Source organism: Dermochelys coriacea, chromosome 6 (genome assembly GCF_009764565.3).
Source record: "Dermochelys coriacea isolate rDerCor1 chromosome 6, rDerCor1.pri.v4, whole genome shotgun sequence".
NCBI classification, from domain to species: domain Eukaryota; kingdom Metazoa; phylum Chordata; order Testudines; family Dermochelyidae; genus Dermochelys; species Dermochelys coriacea.
The window spans coordinates 49807155-49835146 of record NC_050073.1 but is presented as its reverse complement, the minus strand read 5'-3'; the positions used below and the strand labels follow the sequence as shown (position 1 = coordinate 49835146).

The window sequence follows — 27992 nt, the reverse complement described above, 5'->3', positions numbered from 1 at the left end:
TAACACCAGCTTCTCAGGGAGCTTCCTGTTTTCTGCTGTTTCCCTGAACTCACTTGAGAAGAACAGGCAGTCAACTGAAGTAGTAGGAGCCAGTTAGGCCCTTAAGATGCTGATATCTTCCCTAACTGAGGCCCTGCTACCAGCCTGCTTATTTGTCCCCTTCAACTGAGTGTTGAGAGTCACTATAGCTGGCACAGAACACCAGTCATGAGTGAAAGAAGAAAACACCCCTCTGGAGCAGCATTCAGAAAAAGAAAGCAAGCAAAGGAAGCTTTTCTATCTAAGCAGGAAGGAGCTCTCCTATGATACATAGGCACAAATGTTCATGGTGAGCCTTCCGGCCCTAGTGAGGATGTGAGTGGTGAGGAGATGCCTGATCTTCCAGTTAGTCAGAGTGCTGGTGACCTGGCAGCTACTGCAGCATCCATATCTCCATCTCAAATGGATATAACCATGCACATTCCTGAAGAAAAGTGTAGATCAGAGAAGAGTGTGGTGGAGGCTGCTGCTGAGTTTAGTTCCTTAAATCTAGATGATCCAGGACTCTGGACCCACTTGAGCAGTAGCCTGAGGGACTTCTTTGTACTGCATGGGCCACAGCAAGTGAAAAACTTAATGTTCCCCAAAGACAATGAAAATAGAAGTTTCCATCCAACACATTACTGGCGTGAAATCCCCAATGGTGACAAAGTGGAGAGGCCATGGCTTATGTACTCAAAAACCCAAATGCTGCATACTGTTTTTGTTGCAAACTCTTGTTCCAGCCACATTGGGTTCTACAGGAACAAAGGACTGGAAAAATCTGGCTAGAAATCTGGCATGCCATGAGAAGGCAGCAAATCACCAGAGAGCATTCCATAGGTGGAAAGAGCTTGAGATGAGACTAAGGTTAAAGGCCACCATAGATGATCAGCATCAGAGTCTTTTTACTGGCAAAATGTTCTGAAAAAGTTCATTGCCATTGTGAGAATGCTTGCTACCCAAACCTAGCACTGCATGGGCACTTCAGATCAGCTGTATGTGTCAAACAATGGAAACTTCCTGAAAATTGTGGAGCTGACGGCTGAGTTTGATGCTGTACTCCAGGACCATCTAAAAAGAGTCACCACCCAATAAATGTACACACATCACTATCTTGAAAAATGAGATAATACAGTTACTGGCAACAAAGTCAAACAGAAGATTGTGGCAGATCTGAAGTCAGCAAAATATTATTCTGTTATTCTGGACTGCACACCTGACATCAGCCATATGGAACAAATGACTTTAATGGTGTGTTTTGCAACAACAACACAACCTAGTGAAAATGTCCCTGCAATGGTGACTGTCTGCGAGCATTTTCTGGAATTTATTGACATTGATTATACTACTGGAGCTGGTATGACAAATGTGCTTCGTAAAAAGCTGGAAGACACAGGAATTGCGATAGCTGACATGAGAGATCAGGGCTACGATAATGGTGCTAACATGAGAGGAAAGAGCAAAGGAGTGCAGACACAGAGCCGAGAGTTAAACCCTCGAGCTTTTTTTGTCCCATGCAGTTCTCATTCATTGAACTTGGTTTTCAGGGATGCAGCATCAGCTTCTAGTGAGGCTGCTGAATTTTTTAATGTAATTCAAGCAGCTATGTATTTTTCTCTGCATCACTCATCGATGGCAAATTTGAAGCACATTCTGGGAACCTCCTCTCTGACACTGAAACCACTGAGCGCCACATGATAGGAAGTCGAGGGAGCGATGAAGCCTATCAAACACTAAATTGGGAAGATAGATGATGCCATAGTTGCCATTATGGAGGATAATGCTATGACAGGAATTGTTCATGGGAGAATAATGGCAGAGGGTAACGAAATCACCAGAAACATACATAACTTCAAATTTCTATGTGGCTTAGTATTGTGGCCTGATATACTGTTTGAAATAAATGTTGTAAGCAAGAGACTCCAAGGTGTTGACCTTGATATATCTGGGGCAATGAAAAAAACTGTACAAAAGCAAAGTCATACGTACAATCTTACCAGTCAGATGAGGAATTTCAAAATGTTTCTGAAGAGTGCACAGAAGTGGCAGAGGAAATTCACACTGAAGCTATTTTCCCACCCATTCAAGAATACAAGAGTCACCGAAGAAGAAGAAGACATTTTGATTACGAGGTATGGATAATCCATAAGAGACCCCAAACAACAATTCAAAGTTGAACTCTTTAACCAGGTGCTAGATTGTGCAACACAGTCAATTGAAGAACGTTTCATGCAGCTCAAGGAACACAGCAGTATATTTGGGATGTTGTATGATAATCCAAAACTCCTCACTATACCTGAAGAAGACCTACACCAGCAATGCAGGGCACTAGAGACGATGTTGACACATGATGACATGCGTGATATTGATGCGAGTGATTTAGGTGATGAACTGAAAGCCCTTTCAAGATACATTTCAGCAGGATCAACTCCAAAGGCTGTTCTGGAATATATGTGCCCAAATAAGATGATCACCCTCTTTCCAAATGCTTTTGTTGCTCTGCACATACTTCTAACACTTCCTGGAACAGTTGCCAGTGGAGAACGCAGCTTGTCCATGCTGAAGTTAATAAAAACACATCTACGTTCCACAATGACACAGGAGAGGCTGGTCAGCCTTGCAACCATCTCAATAAAGCATGAGCTGGCCCAGACTGTGGACCTTCAGCAAGAAGCAGTTCAGATCTTTGCAACCAAGAAGGCACGGAAATCACTTTGATTATTCAAACAGATAAAAATGCCAGTGTTTACTATGCAGACAAGAAAAGTTACGTTTTCTGTTCAGGCGTTTGAAAGTTAAGTGTTACTTAAAATTTTTGAACAAGGCATTTTAAGTTGTTAGTTCTCCTTTATTGGGGTAGGTAGCAGAGGAGTACCAAGGGAGGAGTCAAACGGGACGAAGGCAAAATTGACACCTTCAAAGTTTTGGCCCAATTCTCTTACTCAATAATGTCCATTATCTACTTTCCATTTACTATCATCAAAATGTAAAACAATTTAGGACAAAAGTTTTCTTTGGTCTCCTATAAACTCAAGAAGCCATCAAGCATATTATGTGTTTAAACAGTGCATTGACTTCAGTGGGAATTGGATCAGACCCTTAATTCCTGGAAAATAATGTTTCTTAACTTTCTGTTTTAAGGCCTGATTCTGCCAACATTTATGCATGTGCTTAACTCTAAAGGACATAATTTTGTAATACATCAAACTGGAATGATTTGGTGGTGCAAGGGCACTTATGAAAGGGCCATTGTCAATATTCATAACAAATCAAAATATGTTTTAAAAGCCCTAAGGATATCAATCTGCTTTAGGTCAGATTGGAGAATATTTGCATCATGAAATCATTTGGACCAGAAGGGAATGCAGACTTTAGTCATTTAGTCTGTCCTGCTGTAGAATGGTAGAATTGTGATTTCAAGAGCACTCCTTCCCTGGCTATCCTTCCTGGGCACATTTGTCCCTTGTAAAATCTACTGAACTATTAGCTCATTAGTTATTTTTGAATATCAGAGTTAGTTATTAGTTATTTTTGAATACTTAAATTCCCCCAGGCCTGATCCAAAGCCCATTATGGAGGTTTTCCATTGACTTCAATGAACTTTGGATCAGGCCACAATACAGCAATGTACTTAAGCCCTTGTCAAACTTCAAACATGAGTAGTCCCATTGACTTAAAGAGTGGCAAAAGTGCTGCAGAGCAGATCAGAATAAAGGTGCCTTGGTAAAACTCTCTGGGGCACAAGATTTGAATAGCAAGGTTGCTGCTAGTCGTGGCTGAAGTTCATTGAAAGAGCCAGCTTGAACAGCATAAGAAATGCATTTTAAAAAAAGAAAGAACATGCATTACATTGCAAATATGAAAAGAAAGCAAATTATTAAAAATAATTGAAAGCAGTGTTCAGTTTGACCCGGTAATTTTATAACATTATAAATAAATGTAACAGTTATAAATTTATAATTGATCAATGCTCTATCACAATGGTCAGTCAGGGGCAACATTAAAATAATGTGTTTATGGGAGAGAGTGTGAGAGACTGGCCTCTACTATTAATACAGTCCCATCCCAGAATCCTGGATATACTTGGTTTGTATCAGTGGGGAATTAAAGGGTTTATTTATGTGTACATGAAGGTGCGTGCAGGTAAAAACCTGCTTAGAAAACATCACAACAGATTCTGTGCAAGATAACCTTACACAGTGCTATAAGTCTAATAGTCTCCTTTGGGGAAGACATTTAAGCTCTGTTTAAGAAGACTGATTGCTGCATTTTTGGCATATCACTTTGACAGCCCTTTTGAATTCCTGTCACTGAAGCTGAAATTGGAAAACAAAATGCAAAGCAAGGTAAGCCAGAGATTCTAAAGCTGGTACCATAAGAGCATAGAGATTTCAATACTTTATCCCAGCTCCCTTAGATCTCGGTCTAGAATCCAAAATAAGGCACATTCAGGTTCTACCCATGATCAAAAAAGTGTGGTATGCTTTCTCACCAACCAGTACGTTACACAGAACATTGAGCAAGATACTGAGAATTCCATATGCAGCACTGATGGGTCCTTCAAGAGATGAATTGTTAAGAAATGGAGAGAGTTTAGTACACAAGCAATGAAGAAGTTGTACTGGGTGCAGCACAAGGATTCTTCTATTTTCCATAGGAACAAGAACCATGCCTTCCTATTTGTTTGCACAATTCTTAGAACAATGGAGCCCAACACCTGACTGGAGCCATTACACAATGCTGCTACACATATAACTAATAATTTTAATTAATAAACTTCCTATATCCATGACAGAACGAGGAGTAATGGTCTCAAGTTTCAGTGGGGGAGGTTTAGGTTGGATATTAGGAAAAACTTTTAGTGAAACACTGGAATACGTTATCTAGGGAGGTGGTAGAATCTCCTTCCTTAGAAGTTTTTAAGGTCAGGCTTGACAAAGCCCTGGCTGGGATGATTTAGTTGGGGACTGGTCCTGCTTTGAGCAGGGGGTTGAACTAGATGACCTCCTGAGGTCCCTTCCAACCCTGATATTCTATGATTCTATGCTTAGGCAAGTAAATAAGTGACCTGAATTTCAGTACTCAGCAACTCTGAAAAAAAAACAGGCCATTTCTTTTGTTGCCTAAATATGAATCTGGGTAATCAGCTGCATGCACCTAAGTTCCACATTTTGCCCATGGTATTTCTCAAAGGGCTTTGAACATTTTTTTTTCTAAATTTTATAAAATTGTACAACTGTAATGAGTGTCCTATATGTTACAGGCTCACAACCTCTGGATTGTCAAGTACTTCATCTTCACAGCACCCTGCATGATAGATAAGTAAGTATAATTTTAACTCTGCTTTGCAGATGGGGAACTAACAGTATTGACAAGAAGTAACCGTTGCCCTCATTGTTGGGGATGCCCTGACAACAGTGATATTATTCCCTTATATAAAAGTGTTAAATTCACAGCCTATGAAAAAATATAGCCTACTTGAAAATTGTCAAGAGCCACCCACATTCAATCATTTCTCCTTTCTTAAATGCAGAACAAATGATAGAAATACCTTCCTACATGACATTAAAGGACAATATGGTACTAAAAAAATCCCACCAAAAATACCTGTATTTTTTTTAACCAATGCAATTCCCTGAAGGACAGATTAATTGTATCAATAAGACTAAAAGAGAATGGCAGTTTTAGAAATGTGCTGGAAAGAAATCAAATCAATTGGTCTGAATCTATTTTAAAGCAGATTTTAAATATTACTCCCTGATCTCCTTAGGTCTGAACTATTTATAAAAATTGCTGCAAAACCTTCTGTTCTGAATAATTATATCCTATTCTTCTTGTTTTTTGATGATGCTAAAAAAACAACAAGGCACTTGGACCATAAAGGCTTTTTTTCATAAACAGAAATACACTTTAGAAATCTTTACAACATAGCCTGAATTTGTTGCAGTCTTTTCAAATAAGAACCAGCAAGATAGCAGGCATCTATGGCTACCTGCTGAATTTGATGTTACTATGGCATATCAGCCCTAGATGTTCTTTTAAATATTTTCTCTGTTTCTTTATATCTAAAAGAACTACATCGAGAAATAAGATGAAATGGCCAATCAATGAAATACTAGCTAAGAGCTTGATTCTGTGAGTAGCTGTGCTTCCTAAATTTTCATTGCTGAAAGTTGAGGGAGGTAAGCACTTTACAGATGTTTATTCCAAGTGTGATTAGATAAAGAGGGGAAAAAATATGTACCTATGATTTTATCTGCCCTGAACATGATACTCTGCAATATAAAGTTTAAAGTCCTGAAATGTTTAGCTAAACTAGCTGAATACTTCATGATATGCCATGCAGACTTTTATTTTTATTTTTCTCCTTGGTTTGCTTTTGCAACATGAAATGGTATAATTTTCTCATGTGATTAAATGTTCCCATTAATTGGCTCAAGTGCTTTCAATGGTGATAGAAAATTGTTTGGTTTGCATTTATTTGGAATAATTATAATACTCCAATCTAATGACTGTCAGTTTTGCAAAAATTAAGAGAAATATAAATATTACATAAATACACCTTATGAGCCATTCTGATGACATATACATTAATGACTGTTGACTATTAGGACTAGAACATGGACAAACCATGACCTACACATAGAAAGAACTGAAATATTTTTCCTTTCTAGGGTTGTATGACAGGATTTGTAATCAGGCACTGTCATTTGTTGTGGCTGTATTCCTATGATTTAAACTGGATAAACCAAAACCTAGTGAAAGCTATGGTAGGAATGACCTTTTCAAGGTGCTTTTGTGTTTATGTGAATATATTTGTAGTTTGGGGATCTTAAATATCTACACAGCCTCTGCATGGGTTCTTTGATCAAAAGGGCAAATTGATGATAATGATCTTCCATTTATATAGCCTCCTTTCCACTTGAATCAAAAAATGCTCTATATACTTTACTGACTTACAAAGTATGTATGGGTGTGATCCTGCTGTCCTTGGAAAGAGCTATTCCGTGTGTATGGTATAACCCTTCCATTTTTATTCTTGATAGGTCATTAGATGTCAGATTCTTAGGTGTTAGATCTGTCACTGTAAAGCACTGAACGTTCTCCATGCTAGACTTTGAGCCATGGTCACTGGATGGTGGAGAAAGGGGATACCATATTTTGGGGGGGGAAAGAAAAATAAATGTCTGGTAGCTGAAATTGCTTAGACCAGGTGTTCTCAAACTGGGGGTCAGGACCCCTCAGGGGTTGTGAGGTTATTAGATGGGGGGTCACAAGCTGTCAGCCTCCACCCAAACTCCGCTTTGCCTCCAGCATTTATAATGGTGTTAAATATATTAAAAGGTGTTTTTAATTTATAAAGAGGGTCACGCTCAGAGGCTTCCTATGTAAAAGGGGTCACCAGTACAAAAGTTTGAGAAACACTGACTTTAGACATTTGTAATATTAGAAGCAGCTCTGATAAGAATGCATTAGTGGATAAAGTGCAGGGGAAGTAAACTCTGTAATTTATCCCATGGTTCTGCAATTTATCACATGAATGTTACCGTCACATATGTGGTAATTACACATATGCAGTGTACATATATCTAAATATATTTGAAAAGTTTGTAAATTTAAATGGAGAACTATAAAGTGTTAAATACAATATGGTGGGGCTGATAGCCAACTGTGGACTAGATCCTCTACTGGTATAAATCAATATAGCTCCACTAAATTCAATTGAACTCTGCCAAATTACACCAGCTGAGAATCTGGCCCTGTGTCTATTAGCCCTCTAGATAAACAATCCTTTTCAACCTGTGGACAGATAATAAGAAACAATTATTCTTGGGAAGAGATAATTTGCAAAAAAATAAATGGGGACAAATGGAATACAAATTTGATAAAACATGTTAAATTAATCAATGTGAATTACCTGATTTTTATCCTTCCAGCAAAAAATAATCAGTTCTGTTTCTCATGTGTTTGGGGGCTGGGGGGGCAGGAGGGAGGCATAGTCTCTTTCTAGTTTTTTTTCCCTAAAATCTGAAAGCTCTGAATGAGAGCAAAATGAGAGTTCCACAGAAAAAGAGAGAACATCAAAGATAATAGTGAAGAAAAGAAATGCATAAGAAATGGACCAAATCCAAGCCAATAATATTTAAGATCGGCAATTCTAAAAAAAGGGTTTCTTTCACGCCTAGAATAACTATAGATAAAGAAACAAAACCTTTTATATCATGTAACACAGTTTTCAGGTATCATTGAGATAGATATAGATATTTCATGTTTCACCTACAATCTATATCTATCCATCTATATCCTGATATATCTACAGATATATCTGGATATAGATACAGATTATATAGATCTATCTATCTATATATATGTGGCTTAGGGAGGGTTGCCACAGAAGTATTGTAAATAAAACTCCCAGAATTTAACTAAGATTGCAAAATCTATAAGAAGTCAGAGAGCACAAAACAGAGGTGAAATAGGAGTACAAGAAAGATTTTATATAGTATTTGCCTAGCAATGGCCAGATATAGAATAATTATTTTATTTATTAGCTATTATTATCAGACTGAGGCACTTAGTAGAACTGGGGAGAAAATTCAAAACTTTGGGTATGGCAGTTTGAAAACTATAAAATAATTTCTGTAAAACTCTTCATTAAAGTTTGAATTTTCAAATGCATAGGGCCTGATTCAGTCTTCCAGATCCAAGATGTGCGTATTATGCACTCCTAAGGTTTACAATTGCGCCAATGGTGCCATTGTGCCGGGGTCACACTCAGAAAGGGCGCACTATGGGTGCCAGGCAGGAGCACTGGAAGGTCCCTAAAAATGGGGGGGACACCGGCACCTAGGCCATGGCCCCACCTGTGTTCCACCCTTCCCCCTGAGGTCCCACTTGCTCTCTGCGCTTCTCCCTGAGGCCCCACTTGTGCTCTGCCCCTCCCTGTGACCCCGCCCATGCTCTGCCCCAAGGATCCATCCCCGCTCAGCCTCTTCCCTGAGGCTCCGCCCATGTTCCACCTCTTTCCACTCCTGTACTGCCCCTTCCTCCAAGGCCCCGTCCGCTACTCGCTCCTCTCTGTCCCCTCTCTTCCCCGTTCCTTGCCCTTAAGGAAGGAAACAAGTGGTGGGTCCATGGCCCCCTGATCCTCCCTGCTCTGGTGCCCCTGTTGCCAGGTGTCCAGTTTTCAATCAGAAAAGTCCAGTTGGAAAGCAGAGCTGGCAATGTTTAGTCAGCAGTGCTGACCGGACACTAAAAGTCCTGTTACAGGAGTAACTGCAATCAGCCTCCCTGCCAGGAGCGTGGGAAGAGCAGCTGCTGCCACCTGAAGGAGCTGCTGCTCAAGCTGGAGAGAGAGAGAACTGGTTGCGAAGGACTCAGCTCCAGTGGAGAGAGGAAGGTACTGGCTCCATGCTGCCTCTGGGGGATCTCGTCCACCCCTCTACCCCACTGTGCTTATTCTCAGCCGCTGCCTCACTCCAGGGACTGACCCTTTCCCCCCTCCCCCCACTGTGCTCTTACCCCAGCTCCTGGCTGGCTCCAGGGACTGACCCTCCCCAGGGGGCCCACAAATATGTTTGGTGCCAGGCCCACAAAAGTTTAATCCAGCCCAGTGCACTCTTAGCTCTACAACAGCACTGCATTCGCAACAGAGGCTGCCTGGGAAAGGTGCTGAACCAGCACATCTACCAGATGACCTTGCCCAAATCTAATTTTGGTTGTGCTGGCCAGCCATAACAAGGACCATCAACACGGTAGGGGTTGTGGGTGATTTGTACCAGTGTATCCACCCTCAAACTGGATTTTTTGCTGTTCAGGGCCCAGACCCTGAGTTCCACTGGCTCAGCTGGCTCCACAATCTAAAGAGAACTTGGTCCTGTAAACTTCAAAAATCAAAAGTATGGAACAAAATATTATCTGGATTTATTGACTATAACATACAGCACAATACTGGATTTATTACCCAGCCTCTGATTCTCTATTCTTTCATTTGTGTCACTGTGGTGTATTATTTATCATTTGCACTAGAAGTGGAAAGCCTGTACTGTCACACAGGTGTAATTTGTTTTGTTGTGTGTAAAAAAGCCAAATGGGGGGCTTTTGTCTTCATGGACTTTGTTGTCGTGAGCATTGTTTGTGCATGTTCCCACAAGCATGTGCACAGAGCCAGACCTTGCCTGGAGCCACAACCCCCTCTTTGTGACCTCGCGTGGCTATTACATCCATTTCCTCTGATCAATGACCACGCTCCAACTGCCACAAAAACTTTAGACTCCAACATTCCAGCTGGTCCTCACAGGGCCCAGTGATGACTGAACTCGGTGATAGTCTAAACAAAAAAAGCTCTAAGCCATGTATGTAGATGTTTCTATCACTTCACCCTGATCAAACAGACAGAGCAACAGTTCTGGAAGATTTGTGTTGAGTTTTTGTGGGTGGTGAATGAGGGGTGTGTGGGGCAGTGAGGGACTATGTATGTTTGGGGTTATTGTATGTGCTGGTTATATTGTTGTGTGAGTGGTTTTGGAGAACTATGCAACTTGGTAAAGTAGTCCACAATCTGTGTAGTTTTCCTCATACAACCAATGAAATTTTTGCATAAAAATTAGCTGCAGATTAAGGTGGGCGATTAATTGAGTTATCTCTGATATCACAATGGTCTAAGACTTTTGGCCAGGCATAAAGGTATGCATTATTGTAGCTGAAAGCCCATGAACATAACAATGGCCATACTGGGTCAGACCAAAGGTCTATCCAGCCCAGTATCCTGTCTACTAACAGTGGCCAATGCCAGGTGCCCCAGAGGGAGTGAACCTAACAGGTAATGATCAAGTGATCTCTCTTCTGCCATCCATCTCCACCCTCTGACAAACAGAGGCTAGGAACACCATTCCTTACCCATCCTGGCTAATAGCCATTAATGGACTTAACCTCCATGAATTTATCCAGTTCTCTTTTAAACCCTGTTATAGTCTTAGCCTGCACAACCTCCTCAGGCAAGGAATTCGACAGGTTGACTGTGTGCTGAGTGAGTAAATTCCTTTTATTTGTTTTAAACCTGCTACCCATTAATTTTGTTTGTTCTTATATTATGGGAACAAGTAAATAACTTTTCCTTATTCACTTTCTTCACACCACTCATTATTTTATATACCTCTATCATATTCCCCCTTAGTCTCCTCTTTTCCAAGCTGAAAAATCCTAACCTCTTTAATCTCTCCTCATATGGGACTTGTTCCAAACCCCTAATCAATTTAGTTGCTCTTTTCTGAACCTTTTCTAATGCCAGTTTATCTTTTTTGAGATGAGGGGATCACATCTGTATGCAGTATTCAAGATGTGGGCGTACCAAGGATTTATATCAGGGCAATAAGATATTCTCCATCTTATTCTCTATCCCTTTTTTAATGATTCCTAACAGCCCATTTGGTTTTTTGACTGCCGCTGCAGACTGCGTGGATGTCTTTCGAGAACTATCCATAATGACTCCAAGATCTTTCTCCTGATTAGCTGTAGCTAAATTAGCTCCCATCATATTGAATGTATAGTTGGGGTAATTTTTTTTCCCAATGTGCATTACTTTACATTTATCCACATTAAATTTCATTTGCCATTTTGTTGCCCAATCACTTAGTTTTGTGAGATCTTTTTGAAGTTCTTCACAGTCTGCTTTGATCTTAACTATCTTGAGCAGTTTAGTATCATCTGCAAACTTTGCCACTTCACTGTTTACCCCTTTTTCCAGATCATTTCTCCATCTTTCCCATGGGTTCAATTTGTAAAGTCAAAATGGCTGTCAATTTACAAACTGGCTGGTAACAGACTGAAAAAAAATAGTGATGATAGCAAGGTTTAGTTAAAGAAGTATCAACTGAATGGCAAAGAAGAAGTGAAGCGGGTAAGGAGACAAGGCAGGGAAGAAGAGGGTAATGGGGCAGGGGTGGAATGAAGCTGAGTTGAAGAGACTGTGAGGGAGGAGGAGCAAACAGTATGGGACAGAGAAATCCGGTCAAAACTACAGGATGTTGTTTACAGGCCAAGAGTCCCTGCTTTGGCTGCTTCTGCCCTTACCAGCTGGAGACTCTGGCTGGCTCCTTTTTGTAGTTTATGCCCACAAGGCAGTGGGGAGGGCAGTCACCACCTGGGTCCTAGTACTCCCAGAGTACAGGGATCTGTCCTGGAGAATTATGGGTCCATTGGGAAGGAGATGGAAGAGGATGAGTGATGTTCCACTGAACTTGTGATGCGGCAAGACATATCTGCTATGGCCAGAGAGCTAAAGCTGTATTTTGCTCAGTATACAGAAGTCACCACTGAAATGTTTGCAGTTTTGCCTTGTGCCCAGTTAAGGATACTGTGGCATTCACAGTATGCTGAACACAGTAAAGGTTCTGAATACCACAGTATCATTCATGACTGTTGTAAAGACTGTGTACTGTCTAATCAGCTCCAGGGAGAGAGGATTTCTGTGGTTGAATTAGTGGACTGAAAGGCTGTGTGACCTGGGGAAGTCATTTAAGAAGTGGTGCATTTATACCACACAAGGTTGTTTTGAGGTTTAATTAACCAATGTTTATAAAGTACTTCTACATTCTCAGTTGAAAGGCACTAATGAAGGGCAAAGTATTGTGAGAGAGAACACATGTCAGCAAAGGAAGAGTAAATGAGCCTAATCATTTTGGGTCAGATGCTGATACCTCAGGACATGATGAATACCACCATACTCTACAGATAGTCCCATTGTTTTCCACTGGGACTGGGTGTTGTTAAATATTAGTAGGAATATCAGTATCTGGCCCTTTGAAATTAGGATCTGTGTCTTATTAGGTTCAAATATATAGGATAATATGGTAGATTTGCACATGTTTAACCAACAGGCTCAGTTTGCAAATCTATAAATTCAAAGATTCTGAAATGCAGTAAGAGAAGAAAAGGAAGGAGAGGAAAAGAAAGACAAAACAAGAAATAATTTAATTAAGAACCTTTTATCTTACTCATCCAATGGAGTATTTGTCTGTAAAGATGATTGCAAAATGAAAAATTTATAACCCATTATAGATAGGAAGAAAATGCTCTCATAGGAAAAAACATAAAGAATTAGTACTGAGCATCGTGGAATAATGGTTGCTCTCTAGCAGTGATGGTTTCTTGACAGAAGTTGCTGATTATCCAATATGTCTGCATAGTTGCGTATTTGAAAGGTTCAAATCAATGTTAATCCCATCACTTCTATGGCACTGATAGCCAAATTTCAATTTCGGTGCTATGGTACTAGATCTGACCACCCCACACTTCTGAAATGAGATATGGCCCCTGCACCAGCCAGAGTGTCCATTTTATGTGTCATTCAAAAGCTAGAAGGCGTGAAGGAGTTCAAGAAGGAATGGATATTAGTTTATATTAATGTGTTAGGGCCCGGGCACTCAAGTACCGTAAAAGGTGCACTGGAAATGGAGAGAAAATAAGACAGATTTGCCAAAATTTGGAGTTAACACCTGAACTACTTTGTGGTGTTCTCATCCCAACTATGTAAATATTTTTTTACTCTAAATCTAAGTATAAATCCCATCCTGTGGCTAATGCTTAGTGCCTTCTGAGTCCCTTTGCTCCCCAGCCAGTCAGGGCAGGGAGCATATATCTACACCATTGCTGGAAATGAGGTGTTCCTTTTCAATTGGCATGTCTGCACCTCTGAGAACTACTTTTCCAGGAGCCCTCTTTAAGCACTGCAGTGAGGCTGCCAAAGATGTCACACAAGTCTTTAAAAGGACATCTTTCAGTGTGCTCCAAAAACAGCGAATAAGGCTAGCTGTCACAAGGAGCTGGGGTTGGAAGGCATCATGTTAAGTAGGACATCGCCAGCTTGTTTCATTAATTGGTACAGATTGAAAGAGTGTTTCATTCCTATTAGGTATCATTATGAAACAACCTTCTTTCCCCAACAGCCATCTTAATTTAATTAATGTTTAACCCATTACTGGCTGAATTCATAACACTGGCAGCTACCTTGCAAATGGAGGAGTGGGAATGACTTGAAGCTCAGGTCACTAGAGCTCTCTCCCTGAGATATATTACCTTGCTTAGTACAGCAGTGACTAGTAAGAAACTTCAACTCATTTGTTTCTGCTTATGAAAAGATTGATTTGCTTTATTTCACAATGGTGTTCTGCAATGGGGAGGAGAGGGTAAGATGTAGAGAATGGAGAAAGACACTGAATTCTGTGAGCTCCACCAGAAGTTTGTCTAAGTACTCTTTCATAGGAATATTTGATATCACACAAATATCACACAAACATTAACATATTAACCCTCACAATACCCTTGAAAGATAGAGCAATGTTATATATCCCCATTTTACATATGAAAAATTGAGACCCAGAAAAGTATCACACAATAAACAAATGTAAAAGGTAAAAACTACAGTGCCATTTTTTATGATGTCTTCAAATTGTTTCAAGTGAATTGTGTTGAAGGTTTAACTCTTTTGATGGTCTGTGCTCATGTGCTTCAGTTCTGATGTATAGCAGCCCTACTCTTCCAGGTCTAAATCCCCAAACCTAAATTCCAAACAATCCTGATCTGCAACTCCAGTATAATGTAGCCTTGATTATTCCTCCACAGCAGCTGCAACAGGTGTACTTAATTTCTGGTCTACATTGCTTTTTGTTATTCCAATCTCCTAGCTTCTATCTTGACCTCTGATGCACTTCATTCCTAACTTGCATCACCTTCTGCTATTTCAGATCTGGCTGTTCAAAAGTCTATGTCAATGTATTTCAGTCTGACCCACTCTATAATACTGAAAGTGCCCTCATCCAGGGCACCAGTGACCTCTCCTGCGTGAAGTCTCAAGATCTCATCTCAGTTTTCATCATTATCAACTTATGTGATGTCTTAGTAATTGTTGGCTCACTCTCGCTTATATCAAAATCTCTCTTCCCTGGGATTCCATGACTCCTGATTGTTCGCTTTGCTCTCTAAGCATTTCCTTTAATTGTTTTTTCTCCTTCCTGCTCTGTTAGGGTCCCCAAGGAATTTGACGATCTTGAACTGTCTTATATTCTCCTTGTATACCTTATTCCAACCAATCTTGCCTCTGTTAATGGCTTTAATCACTCTATCAGTTACTTCCAGTTCCATTCCAACCATTCTGCTGCTGTTCAGTCATGTCTCTGAGTCTGTCTAATATGTCCTGATTCATATGCAGACAGTAAAAATGTGAACACCACATTTTTCATCCCAAATCTTCAGACCTCTCATTTCTCCATTACTGCTGCATTGCCATCTTCTCCCAGTCCTTCCAGGCCACAACTATAGCTATTCAGAAATGGATGTTTTGTCTTTTGTGAGAGATTTTGACAATTCAGAATTGCTTTGTGATCCAAATCAGAATGAAAAGTCAACATTTCACCAATTTCATTAACAAAATCAGAAAAGTTTCAAATGGGAAATGTCAAAATAGCAAATTGAAACTTTTTCAGTTGAACCATTTCAACACATAGAAGTAAAATGATTCCATGTGTCAAAATGATTTTTTTAAATTTTCAATTGACATTTCAACATGAAAAAAAATCATTTTTGAAATACTGATTTGAAATGAAATATTTCAGTTCAGTGTTCCCAATGGACATTTGAAAAAAACTAATGGAAGTCAGCATTTCAGGTTCAGATCAGTTTTGCTTAGACAGGCACCAAATCCTTTCAGACAGCAAATATTATGCTAGCAGGAAACTTTACTGGTCAGAACTAAGAGAAGTAAGCAAATTTGTATATGTGGGTGGCAGAGAGGACTCAGATGCTATACACTGGTAAGGTTTCCTGGCATCTCTTTCATGCTTCCTTCTTATTCCCCACAAATTCAGCTCCTGTTTAAACAAAAATAATCTTTTTTCTAAGTGTTATGGTTGCTGAGAGAGCCTCAGAAACATGAACTGAGTGTAAATGGTGCAGACACATGTACCTGTGTTTGCAAAATTTGAAATAATAGCTCAGAAAGGTGTGAACTGCCTCATTTATCTGAATGGAAGCTAATTCAGATACTCATTGAAAACAGTGTTGACATTTAAAGAATTAGCCATGTCACTACTCATTAATACATATAAGAAAGCAGAGGTATTATTGTATTATGAAGAGCTGCACAATATAACTGCACATGACAGCATATTTTAGCACCACGAGTAAATGGACTGGGAGTTTGCCACCATTTATCCCCGCACCCCAGTCAAGAAGTAGTCAGACCCAAGTTGCCTAACAGAGCCCTGTAATGCATTGGAGCCCTCACAGGTGACCACAGCTCAAGAAGTCCAGTGGGGCACATCAACCTTACTGACAGAAAGCCAAGCACAAGGGTCACAGCAAAGCTTATGAGCATATTGAGACACAATGAAAGAGCATATATGTGACCATATGTTCAATGTCTCTGCAATCTACTATGGTGTCTTATGTGGGTGGAATTTATTTTGTGGGAGTGGCTTGGAAGACTGCCATGACTTTTTTTTTTCTGACCCCTGATGGGGAATATATAGTGGGCAGCCGAGCTGGAATACCAGACTAGGCATCACTAGTAAAGCTGTTTAGGGAACAAAAACTGGAACTGTAGTGTCTGCTGCAAGTTAGAACTGAGGTGCACAGGTACAGTCGAATGGGAACCCAGGACTGGAATAGCAGAGGGTTCTGTACCTCACGATTGAGGAGCATAGGTATAGCAATGTGAGGCCCAGAACAGGATGAGCTGGGGTTTGCTGGCTAAGATGGAGGTTCATTGGCATAGTTATATGGATGAGAGGATGTAAATCTTGCACAGCACCCACTCACACTTAACCTCACTCAAGCTAGCACAATCAGCTTCTCACTCCCACAGGAACTAAATTTATGTACACACTGTGACAGGGTCAGGCCAGATGGCTACAGGAGAGTAATAGAAGGCAGATATATTAGCCCCAGGTTAAGTAGGTCCCTTTTCCCTGGGTAAGATAACAGGGAAGGTTCCAGAACAATCAGGAACCTTCTGGAGACAATTAAGACAGACAGGCTGATTAGGACACCTGCAGCCAATCAAAAAGCTGTTAGAATCAATTAAGGCAGGCTAATCGGGGCACCTGGGTTTAAAAAGGATCTCACTTCAGTTTGTGGTGCGTGTGTAAGGAACTGGGAGCAAGAGGAACTAGGAGCTGAGAGTGGGAACACATATTGTTGGAGGACTGAAGAGTACAAGCATTATCAGACACTAGGAGGAAGGTCCTATGGTGAGGATAAACAATGTGTTGGGAGAAGGCCTTGGGGAAGTAGCCCAGGGAGTTGTAGCTGTCACACAGCTGTATCAGGAGGCACTCTAGACAGCTGCATTCCACAGGGCCCTGGGCTGGAACCCGGATTAGAGGACGGGCGCAGGTTCCCCCCGAACCTCCCAACTCCTGGTCAGACACAGGAGGAGTTGACCTGAACTGTGGGTTCATGAAAACGGCCAAACTGAGGGCTGCCGTGAAGCTCCAAGGTGAGCAAATCTGCCAATAAGCGCAAGACCCACCAAGGTAGAGGAGGAAATTTGTCACAACACATTAAAAAACAAGCTTATAAAACCTCAACCCTGGAACATAGAACATTAAACCCTGACATTCTAGGCAGGACCTTGGCTGATATGATGGATAATGTTTTGACCAAGTCAAGACTTATTTTGTTTGCATTGTTATTATCATCCCTTTTTTAATCCTGAAAGGTCAGCTGTCATAAAGAGTCCAAGTTTATCATCCTTTTTTCCCTCCCCTCAGGTTTTTAGTTAGCAGGAAACGAATATGAATTTCAGTAACAAGTACTATTTCAAATCTTTCAAAGGATGGAAATAAGTCTATAGGATGCTTCTTTATGTGTCCACAGAGTTCTTGCCAATTTCTTGCATACAACAAGCAAAAGTGGAGAATGTCAAAAATGAACCTGCTTTAATGCATAGTCTTGCAGAGGAATCATAAGATCAAAAAGAATCAGACATAGCTTTTACGTTTGTCTGATCCATACAATGTATTCCAAACACTATATTCACCAAAAAATTGTCTAGTTCAGTTTACAATAACTCAAGAGATGATCTCTGCCACATTTGGTAGAAGGTAATTGTTACTAGTTAAACAAGTGCCTAGAACAAACATTTTATCTTGGTAAATTATTAATCATATTCTAACACACAGAAACATCAGTGGAAAGGGTCAGTTGTTTAGCATTCAGAAATTTTGGCAATGGTTACACGGTTGGGCCAGTTCCTGCTTCTACTTAAGTTAATGTTAAAACTTTCATTGACCTCAGAGATGCTAGATCAGGCCCCTGGTGCACTGGGACTACTGTGTATCATACTGACTATTGTTGTCTTGTGCTCTTGCCATCTGTTTGTTCAATTCATCTGTTGTCTCTTGTCTTATACTTAGGGATTGTCTACATGGGAAAGTTATACCAGCATATACAAAGGTATGCATTTAAATCAATATAGTTATACTGATATAACCCTCCATGTGAATGCTCTTAATCGGTAGAAAAAATGCCTTTTTTCAATTTAGCTTATGCTGTTTAGGAAGGGATTTAAGTTAACCTGAAAAAAACCATTCTTGTACTGGAATAAGAATATCCATATGATGGGGTATACTGGCAACACTGTTGGTAAAACATTCCCATGTACATAAGGCCTTAGATTGTAAACTTTTCAGAAAAGGGAATAATATTTTGTTAGGCATTTGCGCAACAGTTATCATAGTACATCCTGTTTCATACCTGGAGACCATTAGCACTACCACAATACAAATAACTAATAATAATAACTAACAATAATAATGCCATTTCCAGTGGGCTCAGTGGTAAGGGAATTAAGGCAAGAGGGTATATCTGACAAGTCTAAAATGATAAGAAGAAATGTCACTGATTTAATCTGCAAAACTAGTTCCTGTAAAATGTTCTCCAGTTAAGCAAATGCTGTAAAAGACAAAAGCTTTATATCTTCTGAGACACTCACAGTATCAAGAAACTGTATCCTTAGCTTGAGGAGGAAGGTTGGTCTTTGGTTGCAATACTGAACTGGGATACAAGAGATCTGCATTCAGTTTCGAGCTCTGTCATAGACTTCATGTATTACCTTGAGTAAGCCATTTAATCCTTCTAGGACTAAAGTTCCCCATCTGTAAAATGGAGGTAATATTTTCTTTTCTTTCTGTTTGGTTGATTTATAGTGTAAGCATTTTGGTGCTGTCTTTTATTATATGTGTGGACATTAGTGCTGGTTGAAAATTTTCTGACAAAACGTTTTGATTTTTTCATCTGAGAATAGTGTTTTATTTTGAAACAAAAAATCAGAAATGTTGAATTTTTTTGCTTTGTAATGGTGCGCTTTTTCACACCTTCTAACTCTTCTCTCCCCGCCCCCAACTTTTGCTAGATGGAAAACAGGAAGTACAAAAAAGTAGGAAGAAAAATATTTCCCATATTTTCAAAAAGTCTAATGGAAAAAACAAAATTTTCCAATGGGAACATTTCAAAAGGGAATTTTTACCATGAAAATGTTCATAGGGAAAATCCAGTTTTCTGGCCATCTTTAGTGTACAGTATCTAATATTATGGGGCCCTGATCTTGTTTGGCACCTCTAGGCGCTACCACATTACAAGTAATAATAGTTTACCCTATTTACTGCCCAAAGCTCCCTCTAATGCAATAACATTTTCATCGACGAGAGATACCACACTCTAGAAAATGCTCTATACGCTATTGGGAATAAAATGGCCATTTTGCTATAAAGTTTTCCTCGAAATCACGGATTGTGTCAACATCTGTGTTTTCACAGCATCTAGCACAATGCTGCTACATTTTCTAACACTTAAAAAGTTACCCCCAGGGCCAATTTACATTCTGCTACCTGCTTTACAAGCAAAACTCTATGCCTAATCTGAGGGTATGCGTACACTGAAATCATAGGATGTGATTGTATATTGTACCTGAGTTAGCTTTTCTCTACTTAGCTTGGTACCAGCAGCATGGGCTGCACAAGTCCACTAGGAACCTTGGATAAATACTCAGGTGACTAGCATGCACTGAAACCTGTGCCACCATGGTTTCCCTACGCCAGTACCCAAAATAGATTAAAGTAGTGATCGGCAACCTTGGGCACACGGCCCGCTAGGAAAATTTTCTGGTGTTCCAGGATGGTTTGTTTCCCTGCAGCATCTGCAGGTTTGGCCGATTGCAGCTCCCACTAGCTGGCCAATGGGGGCTGTGGGAAGTGGCATGGGCCGAGGGATGTGCTGTCCACCACTTCCTGCAGCCCCCATTGGCCTGGAACAGTGAACTGCAGCCAGTGGGAGCTGCAATTGGCCAAACCTGCAGATGCTGCAGGTAAACAAACCGTCCCGGCCCACCAGCGAATTTCCTAGTGGACCGCGTGCCAAAGGTTGCTGATCCCCTGGATTAAAGCTAGGTCAGGTACATCTACACAATCTGCAAGCACACACTGTGAATTAGGGTAACCAGATAGCAAGTGTGAAAAATCAGGACAGGGGGGTGGAGGGTAATAGGAGTCTGTGAAGGTTCCTTCCCCACTCTGAAGTCTAGGGTACAGATGGGGGGACCTGCATGAAAACCTCCTAAGATTACTTTTACCAGCTTAGGTTAAAACTTCCCCAAGGTACAAACTATTTACCTTTTGCCCTTGGACTTTCGCTGCCACCACCAAACGTCTAACCGGGTTTTTTATTACGAAAGAGCTGTTTGGAAACGTCTTTCCCCCCAAAATCCTCACCAAAACCTTGCACCCCCCCCTGCCTGGGGAAGGTTTGGTAAAAATCCTCACCTGTTTGCATAGATGACTACAGACCCAAACCCTTGGATTTTAAGAATAATGAAAAAAGCATTCAGTTTCTTAAAAGAAGAATTTTAATAGAAGAAAAAGTAAAAAAGAATCACCTCTGTAAAATCAGGATGTTAAATACCTTACAGGGTAATTAGATTCAGAACATAGAGAATCCCTCTAGGCAAAACCTTACATCACAAAAACAGGAATATCCATTCCATTCAGCACAGCTTATTTTCTCAGCCATTTAAAGAAATCATAATCTAACGTATATCTAGCTAGATTACTTACTAAATTCTAAGACTCCATTCCTGTTCTGTCCCTGGCAAAAGCATCACCCAGACAGCCCCAGCCCCTTTGTTTCTCCTCCCCCCTCCAGCTTTGAAAGTATCTTGTCTCCTTATTGGTCATTTTGGTCAGGTGCCAGCGAGGTTATCCTAGCTTCTTAACCCCTTACAGGTGAAAGGGCTTTTTATCTGGCCAGGAGGGATTTTAAAGGTGTTTACCCTTCCTTTTATATTTATGACAGAGTCTATATAAGAAAAAATCCAAAAATTGGGATTGTCCCTATCTAATTGGGACATCTGGTCACCCTACTGTGAATGCAGTGTAAATATACCCTAAGTGTGTAAATTGATCTATAAAATCAAATTCTGTTCTGGGGGAGAATACAGAAAGTATTCTTATAACCATAGCAAGTAACCTCCTAAATTTACCTAGATCAGTAAATGATTTTCAAATTTCCCTTGCTTTTATGTATAAGACATATTCTATTGGCTGGATTAGCTACAACCTTTCAGCTGGCACTGTCATTTACATTTGTGCTAAGTGAGGGTTAAATGCTCTTGTTTTGACTTAATAGTATTTTACACTCACTTTGCATAAATGAACATGAAGATGCAAGTTGCAAAGCAATAGGAAATCAGGCCCAAAATATCTATTTCAGACCCTTTCTGTACTTCATATCCCTTACACGTCAGTCACTTTTGGCAAAATCAGTCAGACCTTCATGTGCATACAAATGATATTCTGTTTTGACTTGCCATGCTTCAGTAAATGATTTATATAATAACAAAATGTCAATGACAAGCTAATTTGGGAACTGAAGCCCTGGACTGAATCCATTTCAGACTCTGGAATTGACCATTCTTAATTGCCAAGGTTCACAATGGCAGTATTGGCAGGGTACTGAAAAACCCTCATTTCTGTTTTCCAAACTTCTTCCTTGAAGTGCTTGTGACTTGCCTGTTGCTGCAGACCCCTAAATGTTGCAATTGAACATTGGATAATGGATGGGAGTTGGGAATAAATTCAGGCAAATTAACTGAAAAGACTTATCCACCTGACTTTCAAAATGGAAAAAGGTGAAATTCACCTTTGTGCATAGGGCCAACACAAGGCCAACACATAATTTATATTTCAATTAAACTCTAATTTCAGGGCATAGATGAACTATAAGTAGTGTATAGGTTTTGTACTTAATCTCTGCAAAGGGGTGAATTTCACCCTATATTAGATGCTTATCTGAGAAAAGGATGTACACATTAATTAAATTAAATGTTATCATCAAGTTTGCTATGAGAGGGGTAGCCGTGTTAGTCTGGATCTGTAAAAGCGGCAGAGAGTTCTGTGGCACCTTATAGACTAACAGACATATTGGAGCATAAGCTTTCGTGGGTGAATACCCACTTCGTCGGATGCATGTTATGGAAATTTCCTGAGGTAGGTATAAATATGCAAGCAAGAATCAGGCTAGGGATAACGAGGTTAGTTCAATCGGGGAGGATGAGGCCCTCTTCTAGCAGTTGAGGTGTGAACACCAAGGGAGGAGAAACTGTGTTTGTAGTTGGCTAGCCATTCACAGTCTTTGTTTAATCCTGAGCTGATGGTGTCAAATTTGCAAATGAACTGAAGCTCAGCAGTTTCTCTCCGAAGTCTGGTCCTGAAGTTTTTTTGCTGCAGGGTGGATACCTTTAAATCTGCCATTGTGTGTCCAGGGAGATTGAAGTGTTCTCCTACAGGTTTTTGTATATTGCCTTTCCTAATATTTGATTTGTGTCCATTTATCCTTTTACGTAGGGACTGTCCAGTTTGGCTGATGTACATAGCAGAGGGGCATTTTTGGCACATGATGGCATATATTACATTGGTAAATGTGCAGGTGAATGAACTGGTCTTGGTGTGGCTGATCTGGTTAGGTCCTGTGATGGTGTCGCTGGTGTAGATATGTGGGCAGAATTGTCATCGAGGTTGGTTGCATGGATTGGTTCTGAGTTAGAGTTACTATGGTACGGTGTGTTGTTGCTGGTAAGAATATGCTTCAGGTTGGTGGGTTGTCTGTGGCGGGTTGTCTGCTCCCAAGGCCTGTAAAAGTGAGGGATCCTTGTCCAGGATGGGTTGCAGATCACTGATGATGCGTTGGAGAGGTTTTAGCTGAGGACTGTATGTGATGGCCATTGGAGTTCTGTTGGTTTCTTTCTTGGGCTTGTCTCACAGCAGGAGGCTTCTGGGTACACGTCTGGCTCTGTTGATCTGTTTCCTTATTTCCTCATGCGGGTATCGTAGTTTTGAGAATGCTTGGTGAAGATCTTGTAGGTGTTGGTCTCTGTGTGAGGGGTTGGAGCAAGTTTGCTGGCTCTCTTGTTAGTCTAGATTGAATAGACATAAGGTTTTGCCTCAATATATTATGGAAAACAGTAGAATTCATGTAGCTTTTTCTGTTGTAACAATGGCATACTTACTTAATATTGCTGTCTCAGTGTACTCACAGGTCTGCTCTAAATCTCTTCCATCAGATTTGCCTTCAAAACAAGATGCTCTGCTATTCATTGACAGTTTGTGAATATTCAGTTCTTACATGCAAAGTACTTATATATCAAATGTGTGTTATGTTGATAGAACACTTTCTGGTTAAGATACGTGATTATATTAAAAATATATATTATAAGGAAACAATATCCATACAGGTTTCAGAGTAGCAGCCGTGTTAGTCTGTATTTGCAAAAAGAAAAGGAGTACTTGTGGCACCTTAGAGACTAACAAATTTATTTGAGCATAAGCTTTCGTGAGCTACAGCTCACTTCATCGGATGCATTTGGTGGAAAAAAACAGAGGGGAGATTTATATACACACACAGAGAACATGAAACAATGGGTTTATCATACACACTGTAAGGAGAGTGATCACTTAAGATAAGCCATCACCAACAGCAGGGGGGGGAAAGGAGGAAAACCTTTCATGGTGACAAGCAAGGTAGGCTAATTCCAGCAGTTAACAAGAATATCTGAGGAACAGTGGGGGGTGGGGCGGGGTGGGGTGGGGTGGAGAAATAACATGGGGAAATAGTTTTACTCTGTGTAATGATTCATCCATTCCCAGTCTCTATTCAAGCCTAAGTTAATTGTATCCAGTTTGCAAATTAATTCCAATTCAGCAGTCTCTCGTTGGAGTCTGTTTTTGAAGCTTTTTTGTTGAAGGATAGCCACTCTTAGGTCTGTAATCGAGTAACCAGAGAGATTGAAGTGTTCTCCAACTGGTTTTTGAATGTTATAATTCTTGACGTCTGATTTGTGTCCATTCATTCTTTTATGTAGAGACTGTCCAGTTTGGCCAATGTACATGGCAGAGGGGCATTGCTGGCACATGATGGCATATATCACATTGGTAGATGCGCAGGTGAAGGAGCCTCTGATAGTGTGGCTGATGTGATTAGGCCCTATGATGGTGTCCCCTGAATAGATATGTGGACAGAGTTGGCAACGGGCTTTGTTGCAAGGATAGGTTCCTGGGTTAGTGGTTCTGTTGTGTGGTTGCTGGTAAGTATTTGCTTCAGATTGGGGGGCTGTCTGTAAGCAAGGACTGGCCTGTCTCCCAAGATCTGTGAGAGTGATGGGTCGTCCTTCAGGATAGGTTGTAGATCCTTCATGATGCGTTGGAGAGGTTTTAGTTGGGGCTGAAGGTGATGGCTAGTGGCGTTCTGTTATTTTCTTTGTTGGGCCTGTCCTGTAGTAGGTGACTTCTGGGTACTCTTCTGGCTCTGTCAATCTGTTTCTTCACTTCAGCAGGTGAGTACTGTAGTTGTAGGAATGCATGATAGAGAACCTGTAGGTGTTTGTCTCTGTCTGAGGGGTTGGAGCAAATCCGGTTATATCGTAGAGCTTGTAGACAATGGATCGAGTGGTATGATCTGGATGAAAGCTAGAGGCATGTAGGTAGGAATAGCGGTCAGTAGGTTTCCGATATAGGGTGGTGTTTATGTGCCCATCGCTTATTAGCACCGTAGTGTCCAGGAAGTGGATCTCTTGTGTGGACTGGTCCAGGCTGAGGTTGATGGTGGGATGGAAATTGTTGAAATCCTGGTGGAATTCCTCAAGGACTTCTTTTTCATGGGTCCAGATGATGAAGATGTCATCAATGTAGCACAAGTAGAGTAGGGGCATTAGGGGACGAGAGCTGAGGAAGCGTTGTTCTAAGTCAGTCATAAAAATGTTGGCATACTGTGGGGCCATGCGGGTACCCATCGCAGTGCCGCTGATTTGAAGGTATACATAGTCCCCAAATGTGAAATAGTTATGGGTGAGGACAAAGTCACAAAGTTCAGCCACCAGGTTAGCCGTGACATTATTGGGGATACTGTTCCTGACGGCTTGTAGTCCATCTTTGTGTGGAATGTTGGTGTAGAGGGCTTCTACATCCATAGTGGCTAGGATGGTGTTTTTAGGAAGATCACCAATGGACTGTAATTTCCTCAGGAAGTCAGTGGTGTCTCGAAGATAGCTGGGAGTGCTGGTAACGCAGCAATCAGTAACTTGATGGCAAATAGTAAGGGCAGTAACAACCCAATACAAAGCCCAATAAGTAAGTAGAAAGCTTGGATTAGGCCCTAACTGCTTTTTTTTTTTGGTTAGTTTTTATTATAGTGAAGCCAAATTCAGTGCTGGTGTAATTGGAAATTGCTTCACAGATGTTAGTGATTATACTTTTGGGTCAATAATTAGGAAATCATAATTAGAAGTTACCAAGAAGTTAATTTTGACAGATTTAGTATTTGGTTTAAAGTGCTGTAACAGGCCTCCAGGTGTGTCACAAAAAGAAAACAACATTAAAAACTCTGTATTTTAAAGGATCACAAAAGCCTTATCGACAAATGAAGTAAAAAAAACTAATAGAAAAAAGCCTATTAAAACCAATCTTCTACTAATCCATCTTATCCCAATGCAAAAACAACCCACACAGAATGTGAACTAAAAAAAAAATAACCTTGTCACTGATTGATATATCTTAAGGGAGGGACCATGCTAGTCACAGGCTCTTGAAAGAGAGGGCCCGTTGTCTCTTTTTGAGACTACACCCTGGAACAAACAGTAGATCCAGCCATGCTGATCAGATGCCCCATGGCAGGAGACAAACTGAGGTGGACTATCAAAATATTATTTATTTTAATGTTCATGTAAGAAATCATTACATGGTATTCATTGTAATAAGCCTTTGTTTTTCGAGTACAGACCCGGAGCCTTAAAATTCCACCTTTATTATAGGAGTGGATGTCAGTTTTTCCAGGAACTCAGTGTTTTTAAAGGGAATCCACCCTACAGGAGAATCGTGTTCAAAATTGTACAGGTATATGGGGACTTCTCATTTGGAAGCCTAAATAATAGATTGTAAGGTCAGTAATTTACCAGGTTCATCCAGGGCTGAAGCACAAATCATTGTCCTGATAAGAGAGAGCAAACAAAAAGAAGAAACGTTATTAATATCTGTAGTCTTCAAACATTACAGGAACTTGCACTAATGTTAACATGAGCTTCTCTTTCCTATTTGGGTCTCATTATGGTACAGGTTAGTGAAGCTATGGGAGAGGGAAAACTCTGTATAATCTATACATTGAAACTATATTCTGGGAATGTATGTTGTGGTAGGGCTCAGTACACGGTATGGCTTCAATAAAACTATGTTTATATACACCACCTGAGGATCTGGTCCACAGAGTAGCAACACTGGATTATGATACAAATATATACAATATTGTACAATATATGCACAAAATATATCAAAAGGACAGAACAAGTTGTGCGGTGGGGGAGAAGTGGCACTATATGTGAAAGAAAATATAGAATCAAATGAAATAAAAATCTTAAATGAATCCACATGTTCCATAGAATTTCTATGGATAGTAATCCCATGCTCTAATAAGAATATAACAGTAGGGATCTATTATCGACCACCCGACCAGGACAGTGATAGTGATGATGCTAAGGGAGATTAGAGAGGTTATCAAAATAAAAAACTCAATAATAGTGAGGGATTTCAATTATCCCCATATTGACTGGGTACATGTCACCTCAGGACAAAATGCAGAGACAAAATTTCTTGATACTTTAAATGACTGCTTCTTGGAGCAGCTGGTACAGGAACCCACAAGGGGAGAGGCAACTCTCGATCTCGTCCTGAGTGGAGCGCAGGATCTGGTCCAAGAGGTAACTATAACAGGACTGCTTGGAAATAATGACCATAATATAATAACAGTTAACATTCCTGTGGTGGGAAAAACACCTCAACAGCCCAACACAGTGGCATTTAATTTCAGAAAGGGGAACTATGCAAAAATGAGGAAGTTAGTTAAACAGAAATTAAAAGGTACAGTGACTAGAATGAAATCCCTGCAAGCTGCATGGACGCTTTTCAAGGACACCATAATCGAGGCGCAACTTAAATGTATACCCCAAATTAAAAAACACAGTAAAAGAACTAAAAAAGAGCCACCGTGGCTTAACAACTATGTAAAAGAAGCAGTGAGAGATAAAAAGGCATCTGTTAAGAAGTGGAAGTTAAACACTAGTGAGGTAAATAGAAAGGAGCATAAACACTGCCAAATTAAATGTAAAAATGTAATAAGAAAAGCCAAAAAAGAGTTTGAAGAACAGCTAGCCAAAAACGCAAAAGGTAATAACAAAATGTTTTTTAAGTACATCTGAAGCAGCTGCTAAAAAACCAGTGGGGCCCCGATGATCGAGATACAAAAGGAGCACTTAAAGACAATAAAGTCAGCGCAGAGAAACTAAAGGAATTCTTTGCTTCAGTCTTCATGGCTGAGGATGTTAACGGAGATTCCCAAATTTGAGCCATCTTTTGTAGGTGACAAATCTGAGGAATTGT

At 40.3% G+C, this 27992-nt stretch overlaps 1 long non-coding RNA gene across 1 annotated transcript; it reads right to left on the bottom strand.

Moving 5' to 3' along the window:
• Positions 1–41: 41 nt before the first annotated feature.
• LOC122460625 lies at positions 42–27663 on the bottom strand. Its single transcript, XR_006282056.1, has 3 exons — positions 27434–27663; positions 17017–17026; positions 42–52 (listed from the first exon to the last, which is right to left on the bottom strand). It is a non-coding gene; the product is annotated as an uncharacterized LOC122460625 (long non-coding RNA).
• Between the last annotated feature and the right edge of the window lie 329 nt (positions 27664–27992).